The following is a 15581-nucleotide window of genomic DNA, read 5'->3' on the forward strand; positions in this document are numbered from 1 at the left end:
TCTGCCTGTCTCTGCCTCCCAAGTGCTGGGATTAAAGGCATGCGCCACCACCACCCAACTTGTTTATTTTTCAAGACAGGGTTTCTCTGTGTAGCCCTGGCTGTCCTAGAATTAGCTCTGTAGTAGACCAGGCAGGCCTGGAACTCAGAGATCTGCCTGTTTCTGCTTCCTGAGTGCTGGGATCAAAGGCACGTGCCGCCACTGCCCAGCTAAAAGTATTCTTTCAATTTAGAAAGAGAGTCACTTTGTAAAAGCTATAATTGCCCTGCAGAAAAACACACAGCAGCATCTCCAACTCTTGTAGACCTTCTAGCTCTCCAACTCACTCGTCCAACTTTAATGATATGACATATATGTAAATGATGTAAGCCGCTATCTGCTCCATGGGACAGAGATACCTTTGGCCAGACACATATTTTCTATCTGATTCTTCCCCTAACCTGTTTTGATAACATGCTATTTTTAGCAGGGAAAATGAGAAGGCATGGATCCTGGGTGGAGTGCTCTTTTCCTCCCCCAGCTGGGATTCAGAGAACAGCAGCCCCCAGGCCCATGGCCCAGTTCCGATGCTGAAGGAAGCATTGAGCTGTGTGTCCTGGAAAGCCGTTCTCAGACCCGGGCCTTTGGGAATCCCACACTAATATTCTCTAACAACAGTTCCTGTCCCCCTTGAAAACCAACCCACTGGAGGAGGCTGAGCCAGGCTGAGACTCAGAGACAAACCCTGCCGGCGGTCGCTGCAGCCCTCTCTCTCCTTTGGAGGGTGTTTAGAGGAAGGGGTGGGAAGAGCTCATCCTGGTGGAGGGTGCCCACTGCTCCCCCATGTTAGCACTACGTTGGGTGGGTTTTCAGGACCTCTAAGACCGGTTCTCTTTCCCACTGTCTCTTTTCTCCTGTCGGCCACCCTGTCCAGACATTCTAAAACAGTGTTTACATTTCTTCTCTCCTCCTTTTCTTCTTTCCTTCTTCCTAGTTGGGGATGGAAGTCAGGGCCTTGCACAGTCTAGGTAAGCACCCCACCACTGAGCCACACACCCAGCCTGGACCACTTTTCTTTAGGAACACTGTGCCAGCATGGCTCCTTTGTGCAGGTGAGCACTGACTAGGTTAGTGGTCAGGCCTGAGGGAGGCCCTGGTAGGCCAGGGCTGTGATGCTTTTGCATGTGCTTTTTGCATCTGTCTATTCTGTTTGCCTTTTTTCTTTTTCCTTTTTTTTTCTGCCTTCTCTTTCATTTTATCTCCTTCCTCAATGACATTCTGAGTCAGACTTTGACCACAGGAACATCTCGACCCCAGCAGTGCACAGTCCCTCCTTCCCCTTCCTGCCCTCTCCTGAAGAGGGAACCCAGATATGGTGAAGAAACTTTGGATCCGAAATCTTGATCCAGAGAGCCGCTTCCCAGCCTGCTTCCCCTGGGCCTGGGGAGCATCACACCCCAGGATGCCCCAGAACATGATGGATTCCCCAGGCACCTTCAAAGGGCTCAGCATTTGTTTGCAGTGTGGACCTTGAATCTTGCTCTGGTCATAAATGTTGTTTATTTTGACGAGGACCTACTGAAAGGGGACCATGGGGCAGGGAGGGCAAAGAGAAATCAATGGGGGAAGATCATAAAGCCATTAGCAGGGTAGGGCTTGTAGGGGTCACAGGATCACAGAAATTTTCAGACTAGAGGGAGCACAGGCCATCAGAAAGGTCAGAGATGGTCATTATGTCATCAAGAGGCCTCTAGGGGCCACATGGGGCTAGGGTGGCGTCCTGAGGCCTCTTATATGGAGAATCTTTCTAGAAAATGGAGGCAGGGTGTGGGGCATGACCCCCCAGTAACCTTCTACCAGGTGGAGGAGGCCAGGGGTTGCTAAACATGATGGATATGCCCTCCTGGGGAGCAGAGCCAACTGTCAGATCATATAGCGGAGCCTCCTGCTTGGGGGAATGGGCACAGCTCCCGGGTAAAGAATTTGCCTCTGCTGTTTTTTACCGAACACCGAATATATATATCAGGTACTGTACTTGGTCCTCTTCCGGTACCCTGTCTTACTCAGTCTTCAATATAATTTCGAAAAGATGTTTTCAATATCCATTTTGCAGCTAAGAGAGTGTAGATGGCTTGTTCAAGGTCACACAGTAAGTTAATGGTAAGGCCCAGGTTTGACCTCACACTTAGATTTTTTCTTCCTCTGTCTCTGTTTGTCTCTGTGTCTCTCTGTTAGTCTGTGTGTGTGTGTGTGTGTGTGTGTGTGTGTGTGTGTGTGTGTGTGAGAGAGAGAGAGAGAGAGAGAGAGAGAGAGAGAGAGAGAGAGAGAGAGAGAGAGCGCAAGCAAGCTGGGGACTGGTAAGCTAATCATATGCTATATTACTAAGCTCCCAAATTTAGGATTCTTCAAACTCCATCCGCCCCACCTCCACCACCTTCTACCACGCACTACGGTTCCCTGTAGCTTTAGAGACCAATGAGAGTAGGATTCCCCTCACTGTAAAGCACGTGGTGGTTCACAGGAAGCTCAGGGACAAACTTACAGGGCCGGACAGCAGAGCCTCTAACTCTTTCTGGACTCTGGAACAGACGGACATGGCTCATTCTGCAGAGACCTTGCTCCCACAAGCCCACACAGTCAGGAAAACATCCTGCTTGTCTTGCGCTACTGTGTGACTCAGATCAAGTCACTCCACCTCTCTGAGCCGTACTTTGTACTTTCTGGATCCACCTCCTGACCTTTGTGGAAGTTGAGGGGTGGTAGCTGATTTCTTTTGTACCCCCACCCCCACCCCACCCCCCGTTTTGTGTCAAAGCTGGCGGACGGAGATGAGACTTAGTTTTGCCTCTAAACCTGATTTGGATCACAAAAAAAAGTCCCTCAAAAACCAGCGAGGCAAGCCTTGTTCAGCTCCCCGCTGAGAAGCGAGAGGCTGAGAGCCACAGCCTGGGCCACGGAGCAGCAGCTTAAGCTGCTAGTTCCTCCCTGATCCCCTGACTGTGTAATCCAGTTGCTCACAGAATGGAAAATCCCCTTCTCCTCCCCCACAAAGGCCTCCTAAGAGGTCTGCTGGCTCTGGGGCTCTAATCTGCCCAGACATCACTCGGTGAGCAGGTTGCCAGGGTCCTCATCCCAGCTGCCCCTCGGTGGGAGATGAGGATGGCTGAAGCTGTGGTCCAGGAGCTGAGGGACCTCCTGTGCTCTGGCTTGCCCAGAAGATCAGAGAAGCAAATGGGCCTTGCTGGTGAAGAGAGAGAGAGAGAGAGAGAGAGAGAGAGAGAGAGAGAGAGAGAGAGAGAGAGCTTCTGGGATGGCCCTGGGGCTCAAGATGGAGGGAGAGAGGGAGGGAGGCAGGAGAACTGATGGCCTGGCTGAGGTACCTGGGTGGGGCTTCCTATTCGACCCACCATCTCCCTTTCCTTTTTTCTTAAAGATGGTCCTCCCACACCTTCACCTCCCCCACCCTTCTCTTTTACTCATCCATTCACCCAGCACTGACAGCTGCCCTGTGGGTGAACTCCTGATTCTCCTGCACTAAAGACAGGGCTCTGGCAAGAGCCACCCCCAACCCCAGTCTTCATACATGTGTGCTGGGCTTCCCTGAATCAGACCAAAGAGGAGAAAATGAAGGCCACGAAGAAAGAGGCAGGACCAGGAAGGGGAAGACAAGGAAGAAACGGGCGGTGGCAGAGGGATTGTTCATTATGCAGAAGCCCTGGGTTCAGTTCCCGGCAGAGGGAGGGGGAGGCTGTGATAGAGGAAAGAGAGAGACACGGAGAAAGAAGAAGAAACGAAGGACTCAAGAACCACCAGAAGGTAAAATGTAGGAGGATCAATGAGGGAAGAGTGAGGCGAGGCCAGGCAGCGACCAGAAAGTAAGGGATGCTTAGGAGGCATCCTCAGTGGCTGAAGATACTGTGTGGAGGAAAGAGAAAGGGTGCCCAGGGCCTGCAGGGGACACCCCGGGTCTCTCAGGGCAAGGGCTGAGGCCTTGCTTCTACCTTGGGCACCCAGGCATCCCTGAGCAGTCCCATCCCACTGACCAAGGGGTTGGTTGTCAAGATCAATCAGAGGAGTTTTCCTTTGGGGTGACCCGCTCTGTGAGACTGGCTCCATGGAGCCCTTCCATCCCTGTGAGGGATGGTATCAGTGCCTTTGTGCCTCTCTCTTGTCCGATCACCTCGGTTTCCGGGGGGCGTCGCTCTTACTAATTGGCAGGTTTTCTGTGACAATGGACACAGCTCGCAGAGGGAGAGATAGGTGCTCACAGCCACATGGTGAACTAGTGAGGAGCCCTGCCTTTCTACCCTCACAGGCTGAGAGAATGAGAGGGCAGGCTGATGTGATCTCTGCAGAGCCAAGCAGTGGTCCCTCTGCTGGGAACAATGCCATAGGGTTGTGCATCCCAGATGAGGGGAAACATTTGTGCTGTGTGATAGCTGCCGTGTCCGTATCCTGAGGCGGTACACACTCATCTCAGTAAATCTTCACACACACCCTGTCAGGTAGAAGAAGTTCTTTGCCCTGCCATTTTTAAAATGGTGTAAACTAAGGCTTAGAGAGGCAAAGTAACTTCAACTCACACACTAGGAATTAGAGCTTAAATTCCCTCAAAGTATGTGTTGAATTCCTCTCCCTGCCCCCCAGGCCTGGTAGGCAAGGGCTCTGCCACTGAGGTACAAGCCCCGTCCTTCTGGGTTCTCAGCCCTGCTAGGTTCTGTCTTTGGGTCAGATAGTGAATGCTTTTTCCTCCTGCACCTGCCAAACCTGAGATTCCCCCATGTCCACTGAAACTGCTGTCGTCAGAGAGAGTCCAGTTAGGTGGGTCCCTTTGACTATGTCCCCCAATTCCCCGTAAAGACCTTGCAAGGACAAGGGTAAGGTCCCCTGAGATGTCATCTGATTTATGTGACGATATTGTTATTTTATGGGATGGGCCAAAGAGGTGTCAGGAAGCAAGTTAGCAGTAAATCTCCCATCTCTGCTCCGGTCCCTCTGCATGTCCTTCCTGAAATTTATGGTGAAATCTGTTCGGGGCTAGGGACTTGGGGCTAGGGAGGTAAAGGCTTGGGGTAGGGAGGTAAAGGGGTCATCCATCCTCTGGGATCTGTTAAACACCCACATGAACATCACCAGCCCATACTCCATCACAAACCCCAGGTTCACAGTCCTCAAAGTCCTTCCGCGGATCCCCACAAGCAGTGGCCTAGACAGACACTTGGCCAGCTCACCTTACTCACAGGTGAGCGAGCACACTGCTTGCATACCTCCAGCAAAGGTGTATTATTGGGGTCACTCAGTGGGCAGGTGGTCCACATGCTCTCCTTCACTGGTGGGCTTGAGTTTCTGCATCAAAACCTGGGAGTAGAGATGAGACTCTCGTGCGATTACTCTGAAGCTAGGTGAAACTTCCCAGGGGCAGCAAGACGCGAGGGGGCTGGAAAGGAGGCTACTCCTCAGTCCTTTTGAGACGGCAGGGGCAAATAGGTGGGTGGCAGCCCAGCATTGGATCTCTGTCCCCAGCCAGCATCCTGAGTGAACACAGGCCACTTGCAGACAGTGACTGCAGACCTGGCACCCTCTCCCGTCCTCTTCTCTCCTCCCGTCCTCACCGCCATCACCATTGTGAGCTTTCACAGCTGCCAACTTCCTCCCGAGATGAACTCCGCAGCTCAGAGATCAGGACATGTGGGCGATAGTCAGAGGTCTGGAGGGAAGAAAGGTAAAGGCGAGGGGAGCAGGACAAGGGAAAACAGGGATAGGAGAAGAAGACCCGCCCAGATCTACACCTCTCCCCTGCTAAGCTACTACATCCCCAGGACTGGTGACTATCTACCCAGATGGCCTTGCACTTACTAGCTGGCTGTTGCACGAACATTTCTCCATATAGCTCACGGCACTTGGAGGACACACCTTGGCACCCACATGTCCCTAGTCCCAAGTCCAGTGTTCAGTATCTTCAGGAGTGCTCAGAGAACCTTAGCTAAATGAACGCAGGGGAAAAGAAGGAGACAGCACCCCTCAAGTGGCTACCAAGGGACTCCCCACCCCATCATCTCCCTGCTGCCCTCCTGACTGTGAAGCCAGAGCTGTGCTCTGTCTCATGCTGAATATATGGAATTATCTATTACAATACTTCAATATTTATTACATTGATTTCGCTTTAAATGCTTTGTAAATCATAGCAAAAAATAATGGCCTTCCAACAGAGAGTCATATACCGTAATCAACTGGAAGAAAGTCGGCATTGTAATTTAAAAAAAAAAAATCCTTATGTGAGTCTCTCGCTTAAATTAAGAGACAGGACGTGATTCAAATAATAAAACCCAAGTGAGGCTGGTTTTTCTTGGCAAATTAGCAGAGGTTTTAACTGGAACTGAAAAGGTGTTAAGGTGGAACACTGACCTCATTAGACCTTAATTATTTTCTGTTGTTACATTCCTGGAGTCAAGGGCTCCCCCCCTCCCCCAAAGTGTCCACATAAAGCCTCATCTCAGGAACTTTGGCTTTAGAGAGAAATCACTTCTCAAGAGGCATTAGTGGGATAAAAACAGACACTTCTCCAGTGACCCGTTTCTCTGTCATAGACTTTCCAGGGTGCCCAGAACTGCTGGTTTAGAGGCTAAATAATCTCATCTTTAAAAGCTGAGGATCTAGTTGGGACTTGTGACACAGGTTTGTAATCCCAGCTATTCAGGAGACTGAGACAGAAGGATCACAAGTTCAAAGCCAGCCTGGGCAAGTAGTTTGTGAGCCCTTATTATAAAATAGAAAGTGAAAAACAAAAACAGAGTGAGTATATCCCATCCATTGTCCCCCATCCCTTTAGTATACACCCAAGATTTTGAAGCCAGCATTTATCCAGCTGAGAAGGAGGAGATGTGTGTGCTTTCTGGGGACACAGAAAGCACCTTGTACTGCAAACATCCTGCTTCATCTTCCGTGGCCCACATTGGTTGCTTAACAGTCCCAAAGCTAGCTAGGCTTAGTCCAAGATCCCCACGGTATGCAGAAAAACATGGAGCCCATTTCTGCCCCTCTCAATTGAAATTGAATTGGCATGAAAGTGAGGAAAGTGAGCGGCTGAGCACTGTGTCTGGCACAGGGTGGGCATCCTAGAGTGGCAGTTTTACTTATGCTGGAAGGAAGGGCAGGTAGAAGGGTCTTTTCATTTGTCCAACCTCCCTCACTGGCATAGGGTGAGGGGCAGGAGGAGAGGAGTCATAGTGCATCCCGAAGGGCCCCAATATGGATGTCCACTCCACAGCCCCATGCCGCCTTCCGCCATGACAGCCTCACTGAGCTCTCTACATTCAACGCCATCAGCCCCATTCTTCTCACTGGCCTCCAAGTGTGAGTGTGATCAAAGTGAAAGGCACATTCTAAGACGTGGCCTTTTGAGAATGAGATCTGGTGGTCCCAGATGGTGACCGTCATTGTAGAGATCATTGTCAGACCGAGGCAAGCACTGGAGGAAAGACTGAAGGCAGGTGGGAGCAGTAAGTCACCATGGTTTAGGGGATCCCCAGGAAGAGAGAGAAACCATGGTTTCTTACATTTGCCATAGAAGGGGGAGAATGTTAGGGTGTATTCTGTAAAACAGGGCCGATGTTCTACAGAAGACATCCCTGAATTCCAAGATACCATCTCAATAGACTCTCTTGCTTTCTGGAGGGATACTGAGGCCATCTGAAATGGCAAAACACCTACTTGAGGACGCATAGCAAGGCTGAAATAAGGGCTGGGTTTTGAGCAGAAAGCTGTCCTTGCTGTACTCTTTGACCTGGAGTGGCCTGGCGGAGTCTAAAGGAGTCCTGAGGACTTGTGCAAAGGTCCTCCTTGGGTCTTTGCAAGAGCAAGCCCATCTCTGCCTGGCCAGTTGAAAGGACCCTTTCTGGATTCCACTTGTGTCTCACGGCTTAGAAAGGCTATTTGGATGAAGGAGGATGTGCCATTAGGAGGCTGGAGATGCTGATAGCGTTGTAAAACTGTGATGAAGCCCAGTGTGGAAACTCACACTGCAATCCCAGCACTCGGGAAGCTGGGGGAGACAGGGTGGTGTGTTTGAGGCCAGCCTGGTGTATATAGCAAGACCCTGTCTCAAAAAACAAAAGCTGTGAAATTTTGCCCCGGTGGGAAGGGTTGTTGTGGCCAGCCTGGATGGCTGAACCAGATATAAAGAGGACAACTTAATCAGATTTCATTTGTGGTCCCAGGCTGAGCTCCTGGTGTTTGCTCCCCTCTTTCCCACCTTTCCTAGCAGCTAAACTTTATTTTCCATTTTTCTTTCCTTTTTCTTGTTTGTTTTGGGGGTTGAACCCAGCACCCATGCATGCAGGACAAGTACTCACTCTACACTAAGCTGCATCCCCAGTTCTGACTCCAGATTTTGGCCCTCTGAAGAATGGAACAAGGAGGAAGCCTATTCTTCCCAATAACATGACTCAGGTGCTACAGATGTCGTTCAGTTGGTAAAGTGCACACAAGCACAGGACCTGAGTTCACATCCCCAGAGCCCACTTAAGAGCAGGGTATGGGAGGCCACAGGAGGGTAGAGACAGGCTGATCATTGACTAGCCAGCCTAGCCAATTGGTGAGCTCTCAATTAAGTGAGAGACTTTGTCCTAAAAGATAAGGCAGGGCTGGAGAGAATACTCAGCAATTAAAAGTTCCAGCATTCAGTCTGTTAACTCCAGCTCCAGCGAAATCCAACACCTTTTCCTCTGCACTTATGTATACACACACACACACACACACACACACACACACACACACACACACACACACACACTCCTGCATGCACTTCTTTAAAAAATAAGAAGGAAGCCCACACCTTTACTTATTTTTATAAAAAAAAAAACAAACAAACAAGTATTTTACATGCATATCTCTCTGCACCATGGCACAATTCTGATGGCCACAGCCAGGAGAGGGTTTCAGATTCCCTGGAACTAGAGTTCCAGACCATTTGTGGATGCTGGGAATTGAACCCTGGTCCTCTGCAAGAGCAGTCAGTGTTCTTAAACACTGAGCGATCTCTCCAGCCCCTGATACATGCTTTAATTCCAGCACTCAGGAGACAGAGGCAGGCAGATCTCTTGAAGTTTGAGGCCAGCTTGGTCAACACAGTGTGTTCCAGGACAGCCAGAGTTATATAGTGTGATCCTATCTCAAAATAAACAAACAAACCAAAAACCAACCAAACATAAAAAGGTGGCGAGCAACAGAGGAAGATACATGATGTCTACCTCTGATCTCTACAGGTGTACCCCGACATCTACACACACACCATGGTAAGTATTATATTCATGTTATAGATAAATAGACTAAGGTACAGAAAGACAGCCGTTGAGACACAGAACTGGGGTACGAACCCAGGTCTCTCTGTCTGCACAGAGATATCACCTAGGAAGGTAAGAATACACATTGAAATATGAGCCCTACAAGGACACGGATGAACTGACTGTACCCCTAAGCCAGCCCCTGACACCCAGTCAACAATAAGTATTCCCAAATAACAAACATCAACCTTAACAGAAATTTTGGTGTAGAAAAGTGAGTTGAGAGTAAGCAAGAAACTGGGTGGGTGACTGGGAATTTTCTTCTGGCTTTTTGAGACAAGGTTTCTCTGTGTAGCCTTGGCTGGCCAGGAACTCTCTATAGACCAGGCTGGCTTCCACCATGCTGGGCCTTTCAAAGCTTATCTTCTACCTTGTGTTTGCTCTGGAATTGTTCTTTCCTTTCCTTTCCTTTTTCCTTTTTCCTTTTTCCTTTTTCCTTTTTCCTTTTTCCTTTCCTTTCCTTTCCTTTCCTCTCCTCTCCTCTCCTTTCCTATTCTTTTCTTTCTTTCTTTCTTTCTTTCTTTCTTTCTTTCTTTCTTTCTTTCTTTCTTTCTCTCTCTCTCTCTCTCTCTTTCCTTCCTTCCTTCCTTCCTTCCTTCCTTCCTTCCTTCCTTCCTTCCTTCTTTCCTTCCTTCCTTCCTTTCTTTCTGAGGTGGGGCAGAGGTTGTTTTGTTTTGTTTTTTTCCGAGACAGGGTTTCTCTGTGTAGCCTTGGCTGTGTAGACCAGGTTGGCCTCGAACTCAGAAATCCACCTGCCTCTGCCTCCTGAGAGCTGGGATCAAAGATGTACACCACTATACCTGGCCTTTTTTTTTTTCTTTTAAAGATTTGTTGGCTTTTAAAAATTAAATGTGTGTATGTGCGTGTGTGCATGTGCACACACAGGTAATGTCATGGTGTACATGTAGGGATCAGATGACAACTTTGGGAGTCAGTTCTCCCCTTCTCCTGGGGGTTTTGGGGATCAGTTTTTTTTTTTTTTTAATCAGCTGAGCCATCTCACCAGCCCTAGATCTTCTGTCACAGTTTCACAGAAGGTTTCATGCAGTGTGTATTTCAGGGAGCACTTGGTGATCCATGCCAGCCCCACCTGGTTGTTTCTTTTTCTTTTTTTCTTTTATTGACACATGGTCACATTATGCAGCTCAGGCTGCCTGGAACTCACCATGCCATCTCTGCCTCAGCCTTTGGAGTGCTGGGATTTCAGGCATGCACTGCCATGCCTGGCTCTGGCTGTTTCTCTTCCCAGATACCAGCATGGCAGAGGTTTGGGCCTCGGACAGTTATGGAATAAAGAAGAACTAAAGTTAAGAAATGGCCACACTAACAGTGAGGTAAAACCTTTGCTGGTATATACAGATTATATTCAAATTATTTTGGAAGAGGCCATTCAGATGGCTTACTGGGTAAAGGTGCTTGCTGCCAGGCCTGATGACCTCAGTTTGATCCCCAGGACCCACATACTGGAAGGAGAGAACGGACTCCTGTACATTGTCCTCTAACCTCTATTCTCACCAGGGGAGGAGCATACCCATCCACAAACAATAAAGAAAGAAATGTAGTAGAAGTCAATTACATTAAAAAATGTGGTGGGCATAAGTGTTGTCCTGCTCTTTGGATAGCCTCCTGGGACGACTAGGGAACACTGATTGACTCCCTCTGGCATTTTTTGAGGTGCTAGAAATGGAACTTCGTACATGCAAGGTGGACACTCAACCTATGATTTAAACCCCCTGCTTCAGGAACCAGCTTTTAAGCCAATTTTTATTGAACTCCTACCTCAGACTAGACACTGGATTGAGGCCTGGGAGGCCCGGAAATGCCCATGGGATGGCCCCCAGATCTCAAGAGCATGCCCAGGCCAGGACCCTTTTTTGAGACCTTTCTCTAGGCAACTAGAGGCAAGCAGGTTGCATGGCCTTCTTGCGCTCTTGCTCTCCACTCTGGTCTCTCACTCCTGGTGTCTGGAGGATCCAGTCTTGTGGAAGGTCAGCCCTCTCTGCTCCCAGTCCCTCATCCCTGGCCCTCCACACCGCAGCTCTCCCCTGGCAGAGTGAAAAGGTGCGAGAGGGAATCCAGAGATTCTGTACTGTTTGTTTTGGGTTCAATGGAATCTCATTTACACGTGTTAATTGCAACTAATTGGCACTAATTGGATGAACAGGAAACCCTCTGGGAGCACTCATACCTTTAATTTGTAGTAAATATCATTAATTAACATATGCTAATTAGAGCCAATTAACATTGATTAAGGGTTGCCAGCTACTTGGAAAGTACAACTCTGTGTCCTCCTCCCTGGGCTGTCTGAAGTCAGCACAAAACATGATGCGTCGAGTCTGGAGGGGGAAAAGGGCGCTGCATCTCACGGGGCACCAGCTACACAAACACACGGCCCCAGCAGCCCTCACCCCAACTGGCTGCCTAGAGGTGGCCCCCTGCCCCGCCTGCCTTTCCCCACTCAGCAAAGGGCTGTGCAGAGGTAGGAGGGTCCTGCAAGATCAGCACTGTTCAGGGAGCTGGGGGAGAAGATTGCAAGGTTCCAGGGTTGAGCTGTTCTGTCCTTGACCATCTAGCTCCAAGACAGCAAGTTGTCATCCTGAGACAGCCTGGAATTCTACTATCATGAAGGTGATCAGGGGAGGGGCACCCTCTCCAGATGTGGTAGATAGTAGGTTTCCCATTCATCCTGCCCAACTGGGAGGGGGGGTGCATGTTTGAATATACCAAACTTCCTCCACCAGGCACGCATGGAGGGGGGAAGTAGGACCACCCCCATCAGCTCCATTGCTCATTGGGGGATACACTATTACTTAAGATTGAGATGCTGTTCCAATTTCCCAGGGTATTGGTGTTAGGTTAAAAAATCAGCTAGGTGTGGTGGTGGTGCACGCCTTTAATCCTAGCATTTGGGCTGCAGAGACAGGCAAATCTTTATGAGTTTGAGGCCAATCTGGTCTTACATAGCAGGTCATCAAAACAATGAGACTGTCTTAAAACAAACAAACCAGGGCTGAGAGGGTAACTAGAGATACAGCATATGTCTAGCACGTGGGAGGCCCTATGTTTATTCCTAGTACTGAAAATGTGAAAGAAAAAAATCATTGGCTAGGAGCCAGGCTTTTAGGGTTGCTTCTGCTTCTGTTACTATCTGGCTATGGACTCTTGAGATTAGTTTAAATATATATATATATATATACACACATATATATATATACATATACATACAGTTTTGTTTTAGTCTAATTATAAAGAAACAAATGTTTGTCACACTCCTCCCTGGTTGCCTCCTCTCAAACAGCCTCCCAGGTGCCCTGTCCAGGGCTCCTCCTGCCTCCATTGCCGTCACTGGATCTTCTCACTTCCAGTGTTCACATCATCTACTTTTATCAATGGCAGCAAGTTCCCTAAGGCAGGATTCCACCTGTCTATTCATTTCAGTTCTCCATGGGCACAAAAAGTACTTGCTGCATAAATGAAGACATACATGAGATTTAAAATGCCTTGATTTCTTTCTTTCTTTCTTTTTTTTGGGGGGGGGGCGGGTTTCAAGACAGGGTTTTTCTTTCTAACAGCCCCTTCTGTCCTGGAACTCACTCTGTAGACCAGGCCTTGAACTCAGAGAGATCCTCCTGCCTCTGCCTCTCTAGTGTTGGGATTAAAGGCATATGCCACCACCACCCAGCCACGCCTTGATTTCTTGCACTGTGGAGAAAAGCAACATCTGTGGTGTGTGTGGACATAAGTGATGTACATTCACATGTTGATAAAACTTAGAAATACACATTCAGGTTTTCGAGAGGCTTCGTGTTTTTACTTTAACAATTTGAAAAGTCTAAGTGCTACAAACTTGAAAAGCAAAGAGATTATTTTCAAACTTTATTTAGATTTATTCTACATTCAGTTTTGTGAATTTTAAATGTTAAATCTTTGGGTTCCTGTGCCAGTCTCTCTAATGAAGGCAGCAAACAGTGATTCAAAAATTAAAACTCCAGGAGCTGGAGAAATGTTTTAGAGATTAATCATTCATACTGCTCTTACAGAAGACCCGAGTCTGATTCCCACCATCCATACTGGGTAGCTCACAACTGCCTGTAATAGCAATTCCAGGTGATCCAACTCCCTCTTCTGGGTACCTGCACTCACATGCACATACACACATACACATAATTAAAAAATAAAAATAAGATATTTTAAAAAGTCAAAACTTGGGCTGGGCATCTAAGTCAGTGGTAGAGCGTTTACCCAGCAGCAGGCATGAGGCTCTGAGTTGAAGTCCCAGTACCATGGAAAAAGAATAAAATTTTAGTTTAGTTTTTGTTTTTGATAGTGTAGAAAATTGAATCCAGTGCTTTATACATGTTAGGCAAGCACTCAATCACTGAGCTACACCCTCAACCCCTAAAATTTTATTATTAAAAACTCACAAGATATGGGTATAGAGAGATGGATCAGTGGTTAAGATCACTGGCTGCTTTTCCAGAGGACCCTGGTTTGATTCCACCACCACGTGGCATCACATAACTACCTGTAACTTCAGTTCCAGAGGAGTCTATGTCCTCTTCTGGATCCCACAGGCACTAGACATGCACATGGCATACAGACATACATGTAGGCAAGACACCCATACATACACATAAAATAAAAATAATAAAAAAAATTTTAAGAACCACATGATAAAATATGTAAGAGAAATAAATAACTATGTGTAAAAGCCTATAAACTTTATGTGTATAAGTGTTTTGTCTGTGTGTATGTATGTGCACTATATGTGTACCTTGGAGGTCAGAAGAGGGTGTCAGATCCCCTGAAACTGGAGTTAAGAAGATGTTGTGAGCCACCATGTGGGTGCTGGGAACAGAACCCAGGTCCTCTGCAAGAACAACAAGTGCTCGTAACCACTGAGCCATCTCTCCAGCTCCTCTCTATAAATGTGGTTGGGTTTTTTTATTTGTCTGTTTTTGTTTTGTTGAGACAAAGTCTCCCTATTCAGCCTTGGCAGGCCTAGAACTCTCTGTATAGAAGAGACTGGCCTGGAAGTTCTGCTCCTTCTCCTGCACCTCCTGGATGCAGGGATTAGAGGCATGAGGCACCTTAGGTAGCTCCAAATGGTGGCTGCTGATTCTGTTTTTCCTCCTTCTCCTCCTCTGCTTCCTTCTCCTTTTTAATGATGGGTATAGCTTTGGTTGGTTTAAAAATTGCCGTGCAGACCAGGCTGGTCTCAAACTCAGAGATCTGCCTGCCTCTGCTGGGATTGCAGGCACGAGCCACCAGGCCCAGCTCCAAATGACATTTTGGAAAGCTTGTAACGCTTGTGGTTTCTGAAGTTGTCAAAGCCGCAAGCGGCACCAACCCTCTAGAAGCATCCAGAAAAATCCACTGGCAGTCCCTCTTGCAAACATGCATGCTTTCATAGGTTCCAGAGTGTTCCCGAACGCAGATGCCCTGTGATATGCCTCACCTGGCTGTTTAACTTTTAGATGGCTTCCCGTGTGTCGCTATAACAAATAATGCTGGGATGCACATTCTTGCACTCCCAACCTTGCATACCTCTTGGATCAATTCCTTGGGAGTCATTCCCAGAGGGAGAACAGTCAGAGCAAAGGGAACGGGTCACTGGACAGCTTTGCCGCGGCATGTGGCCGACCTGCCCTTCAGAAACAGTTGTGTCAGCAGAGAACACGAAGGAGACCTCTGTGCCGCTGCCAGAGTCTCCCAGACACCAGCTAAGTCACGGCATGGGTTTCTTCCTCGGTGGACTAAAACCAGTGAAGCCAAGCAGGCCTTAACTCTCCAGGTGTGTGGGAGGCTGTGGATCCTTACGAATCCAGGGATTTGTTCTCCAGGGGGCGGGAGACGAGAAAGGTCTTACAGTGCTTAGGCTTTGATGGAAAGAGATGAGGACCTGGATAGGCTGGAACCTGGAGAAACCTCGCCTCCAAGAGATGCCTGTGGGGAACCCTCATTCATCTAACTCGGAGGGACAACACTGCCCCAGAGGGGCTTAGGGTTCATTCAGGGCACGGAAAACAGCAGCGCTGAGGGTGCTGGGAAATTCCCCGTGTGGGAAGCCCCTGCGGTGGGACAGGCACTTTTCTAACATGCCCTATGCATTCACGCACTTAAATGACGTGGGCACCATTATCCCCATTTCACAGATGGAGTCCCTGAGGCTCAGGCAGGTTAATTAACGCGCCTTCCTTTACTCAGCTGACAGGTGGCAGGGCCACTCTTGGAGTTTCAGTTCTGAGCCCATTTCGCAGG

The sequence above is a fragment of the Peromyscus leucopus genome, chromosome 8b (genome assembly GCF_004664715.2).
Source record: "Peromyscus leucopus breed LL Stock chromosome 8b, UCI_PerLeu_2.1, whole genome shotgun sequence".
NCBI lineage: Eukaryota > Metazoa > Chordata > Mammalia > Rodentia > Cricetidae > Peromyscus > Peromyscus leucopus.